The sequence below is a fragment of the Cydia pomonella genome, chromosome 18, assembly GCF_033807575.1.
Source record: "Cydia pomonella isolate Wapato2018A chromosome 18, ilCydPomo1, whole genome shotgun sequence".
Taxonomy (NCBI): domain Eukaryota; kingdom Metazoa; phylum Arthropoda; class Insecta; order Lepidoptera; family Tortricidae; genus Cydia; species Cydia pomonella.
Genome location: NC_084720.1, coordinates 3,818,843 through 3,824,595, shown reverse-complemented (window position 1 = coordinate 3,824,595; position 5,753 = coordinate 3,818,843).

Here is a 5,753-nt window from a genome sequence, read left to right as displayed (position 1 = left end):
GGTTAACTCATTCAACCAGTTTCATCAGTTTTATGGGCTGCAACCGTACAGGGGACCGATTTTTGAATTTCGAGCGCTTGATTTCGTCACTCGAAAATCTGTGGAAAACGGCGAAATGTTTTTTTTTTTAATACGAGCGATAGAACTTGGGAATCTAGTGGTATTAACCACTCGTTTTCAATTCCATTAGGAGAATTTAAATGCCTAGTAGAGATATTATTGAACAAAATACACGAAATCGAGTGGTCGAAATTCAAAAATTGACCCCTAGGAGAGTTTTTTTTTTTAGTTTTTGAGACCCAAATAAGAAAAACGTGATAAATAAATATTCAGTGAGCTGCGAAATTGCCTGGCGAAATTATGAATGAATTCATTAATAAAGTCGTCATGCACTTTTGCGGCTGATGATACCCAGGTCGTTTACTTTTAATTTTTTGGATTGACAGAAAGGACCTTTTTCTAAAATTTGTTTGATCCAGTAGGTTAAATTCAATTCTCGTAAGTTTTTTCGTATTTTTTATGTAACTACTTTTGCCAACCGAATCTGGCTGCCTCGTGACAGGCAAGTTTGGGGCGGCAGGATAGTTTTTAAATGTTAATACGGTTTTTCTTTTTAATAAACAATTCTAATTCTTATGTTTTTTATTTATGTAGTTACCAAAAATAACTACTATTCGTAATTATGCCGTCGGAAACTATCCGGAATTGCTGAATATTTTACGTAAAACTTTGTATGGGAATAGCGAATATAGAAACTTTTTCTTTTTCGACAACTTGCACATATATTCTTGGCTGTAATATAGATATGTAGTTAGGCATGCCATTTTCATCAGTAGAAAAAGGCGGAAAATTTAAAAAATGTAGGCGCGAAGTGATGTCTGCTCATAGAAATTATTATTTTCGCGCCTATTTCTACTAGTAACTGGGTTTGCCAGAGTATAGTGATATAAATAGATTTTGAGTAACATTCTGTATGTACCTAGCCTAATGCGTGTAAGCGCGCGCCTACGCATCAACTCCAAGTAATTTTGCTATAATTTACTGCAAGGGTTATCAGTATTAATCCAAGCACCAAACATAAACGAGTCGAACGAATGTAACTAATGTAAGTAAGTAAATAATATATTATTTATTTTGGACTATAGGTATAAGAATCTCTGCTCTTAATTCCTGGTCTCGATCGAGCCCTGTTCATTCTATGCATGGATTATCTTTATAGAAGAAATGGAATTAATTCCGGAGCATCCTTCGGGGTTATTCGAATTTCTGATACGGAGATGCCGCTTTTTTTGAAATAGGAAAATGGCACAGTAATGGCAGAATCGCTGTATGTTAAAATATTCAACAAATTTGTTACTCACTAGTAACGTTTGTAAAATATGCGTTCAGAAGAAGTCAACACGTAGAGGATCCTTCGCCAGTTTAATGAAATTTAAGTTATGTAACTGAGGGATACACTCAGCAGATGATGTCTAATAAAATGGTATAGCGTCGGGGATAGTGCAATACCGCGTAACTAACAAATGCAGTAAGGTCCAATTACCTTGTACATTGTTTGAATTTCGAACTCTTACGACTTTCTTCATAGATAGATAGGTATCATTTTATTTCTGTCAGACGATGAATCATCCTCACAGGATTGGCCGTGACAAAAGCGACATCTAAGATAGCTATTAGGTAAACTTTCTTATGCATCATTTTATTAAGGTTCCCGGTTCACATTACACTGGTTATCCAAAAACCCGACTCCTTTGCAACCAAAACAAGCGCAACGCCTGCCTGCTTTCCAAACCTCGCGTGTTTTCGAATTCGGCCCATGTCAAGGTCGCTGACCTTCAAGATTCGGTTCACATGACTATCTTTTGGAAATAAATTGGCTCTGAACAGCTACTGTACCTTAATCAGTTGTAGGCGAGTAGTTTAGGAAATGCTTGGTTAATATTTCACACGATCACGCATAATGAAATAGGTAGGTCTACTTCGGTGATGAGTGGTGGACTCCACACCCCTGCGAGCCGCTGCAAGGCTATAAATATTAATATTTGGTAATTTAATGCTTCAATAGTGATATATTAGATAAACGTTCTGCTAATACGAGTATAAACTCTGCAACGCAATATCTGACATGTACCTAATTATAATTTTAATTTTAACAGACGTCATGAAATGAGTATGTTATCAAAACGACCATATTTTTTGTATGTTTTGTTACCTCAGAACTCAGAACTCCGTCGTTTGGAAAAATATCAATTTTTTTTTAAAGTTTATTCATAGTTTAAGTATCCCATCCCGTTTTGTCGAAATTCGGTTCTGATGATAAGGTCGATTAATTGAGGGAACTCTTCAAATATTATACATTCAAAGTACTTGCATTCAAAAGAGTGCCATTTGATTTGATGAGGTGGAAATGCTGAACTGATGTAGAACATTAGACAGAACGGAACTCTTCAACGACACGTCTTTCACGTTTGGCGATTTGTCCACTTCTTTATGTTTGTTAAGGACCACTTGTACCATTCCACTAACCCGGGGTTACGCGGTTAACCCTTTTCCAGGCATAATACGACTTATCGACCACATACGCACCAGTAGAATTTCAACCTTAGCCATCCGATTTAAGGTTCAAATTAGATTGCACTTTCGGAAAATGTAACTTGTCTTCAAATGAATCATCAAAGCTGGATTTATTGGAATATATTTGTTTTTTTTTGGAAAAGGGTTAAACCGTTAACGCAGTGTCTAATTGCACTGCTAACCATGGTAACTCCAGGTTTAACTGGTTGACCCCGGGTTAGTGATTGATGCAAGTGGCCCTAAGTGTGTCAAGGTTCAGTTCTGATGATGGGTTCCATAAGGAATTGAGGGAACTCCTCAACTCCTAATGGCTTCAGATCCAAACCTTGAAATTAGAAAGAAACGTACCTATTACCCGAAGCGCAAAACTGTTTAGTTGTATGACTGTTAGGCCACACATGGAACTAGTCTTGCTTAAACTTAACAGAAATACGTAAAACGAACATAGAAAATAAAATTAACCTTAAAAAAAGAAAAGCAGACTTCAAAAAGGATAAAATAAAATGTTATCCTCATTATATGCGATAGCAACTGACAATATGTTTGAAGTCGATGGTGCCTGAAATACCTGGGAGTGTAGCCAACGTCATTAACACTTCGTAGCTGGGTTTCATAAGGAATTGAGGGAACTCTTCAAATCTTAATGGCTTCAGGGCTATAACCGCGAAAATCGAAATTCGTCAATTGCGGGCATTTTCCTCTGTCAGCCTAATTACGTCTTAGTGAGAATAAAGTCGAAAGATCCCCGCAATTTGCGAATATCGGTTTTCACGGCAGGCCCCCAGATCTAAACCTTGAATCCTGAAAAAATCGTGCCTATTACCTACCCGAAGCGCTAAGCTAATTGGCTAAGCAGCCTGGTTCTGGTGGACGCGCATCTCAGAAAGGCTCTTTACATTTTATTGCTGCAAATCATTTCAAAAATGTTTCTAAAACAATATTGTCCATGCAACCAAATTAGTTTCAACTCCGACCTTGCCCGCGCCCCAGAATCCTCTTTCAATCAATCGCCGATGAGCACGATCTCAGCGCGATGGCGAAATTAATTATAACGTAACATTAGCTCACTAATCTTCGTAATTATTTCAATTAGGTGTCGCGGCAAGGTATTTTTATGGCCCAAATACCAGTTAAGCAAGCCATTTCCGTCAGTAGGAAATTTAAAAAAAATAGGCAGGATGCGCATATGTAACTCCTCTGGAGTTGCAGACGTACATTGGCTACGGAGACTGCTTACCATCAGGCGGGCCGTATGCTTGTTTGCTACCGACGTAGTATAAAAAAAAACATTCCCGCACCCGTGCGGGAAAGTAGCACCATTATGTACTGTAAAGGTTTAGGTATTTTACCATTATGGTAGAGAACCTTATAAAAGAATGTTTCTGTTTTATTCATACAAAAAATCGGCCAAGATCATATCAGGCCGCGCTTAGTGTAGGGCTTCGTACCATTCTGTCAGAACAGGCTAATCGGGGGCTATTATTAAGTATCGTGTATATTATAAGGGACTAAGCGAGTACCTTCGCAGCGCTTTGTACGTCTTTTTACTACTTAAGAAGCATTGATGTACGTTAAGGAGAGAAGCTTTTTTGCAATAACTCAAAAACGGCTAGACCGATCATGTTCGCTATAGTTTTTATCGAAAGTATTTATTAAGCTATTGTTTCACAATTTTTTTGGACCCATGGTTCAAAAGTTAGATGGGGGGCGGCATATTTTTGGCTTTCGGTGCGCTTATTTCCGAAAATATTAACTTTATCAAAAAATAGTTTTAGAGAATCTTACTCATTTTGAAATACCTAACCAACGATCTTCTTCTTTGTCGTTGTACTCTTTGCAGAGCGTCGTGGTCAACTGCTGACATCAGGCGCAGATGTTGCTTGCCGTACTATTTCTCGCCATTTTTCGCGGTTAGGGCTAACCAACGATACCCCACCGTTAAAGCGAATAAAAGTGTAAATGTATAGGAGGTATTCTATTTTACCTTTCTGTCGCATGATTCTTGCCTCCCTGCCAAATTGCAGCTTTCTACTAGCACTAACGATCACGGAGCAAAACCGCGGACGGACCGACAGGCGGACATGGCGAAACTGTAAGGGTTTCTAGGTGACTACGAAACATAAAATGAGGACCTAGAACAGGGAAAAGTTCGAAACAGTAACTGTTAAATTTAAAGTGGCATTGTAGGTAAAAATGCTAAGTATGTATTTAAAAATAAAAAAAATACGGACTCGCATTTACGAGTATAAGTTCAAAACTTAGAGGCAAAAGTTTTTGCACGGCAAAATTAAGTTATTGCCTCTATGCAGATGCAGTCGATCGTTATCGGGAGATTATTTTATTTTTCAGGGCTTATGGATTGCAATAGTCGGACGCTATTAGTGGGACCATACGGAATCCTCGGTGCGCGAATCCAAGTCGCACTTAGCAAATGGCTGGCCAGTCTATATTTTTGTCAGTTAACATTTTTTTTTTAATTTATTACGAGCATTGGCAACTAGGCCATCAGCTCAAGCATGAAATACAAAAGTAACATAAGTACTTATAACTAATTCACATAAAAATGAGACACGAATCTAATAGTTACATGAGATATTTACAATATTTACAAGCTACCTATAGTATGAGTAACAAATTGATAGATTACAGGATATAATTGTGGATATTTCATAAGGCCCTGTACTGAATTTGGCAGAACTTGCAAACCAGTATCCATACATATAGCAACAAACAATAACCTTTGTAAATTAAATGAAGGACAATGGAAAAAAATATGTTCAAGATCACATACATCAAAATTACAATGTGCACAAACAGCAGAATCACTTAGCTCTAATCTAAAAAGATGTGCGGGAAAACGAGCATGACCAATGCGCAATCTACATATAGTTGTAATAAATGCCCTTTCTACATATTTTCTTTGGTATTCAAACCACGACTTGGAGCTGGGTGCCGGGACTATTTCTGCAAGTTGTCAGTTAACAGCAATTAACCGAAAAAAAAAACTAAGCAAAAGAAAAAAAACTTTAATGGCGTTTGCGAAAGTTTTTAAACAGACACGGCCAGTTTTTATACTTAAAAATATATGTGATTATTATTTAGTAAAATAATATATGGATTAGTATTATAAAATATCTTCGATTTATAGGCAACTGATTGATGATATGGGATTGATATTG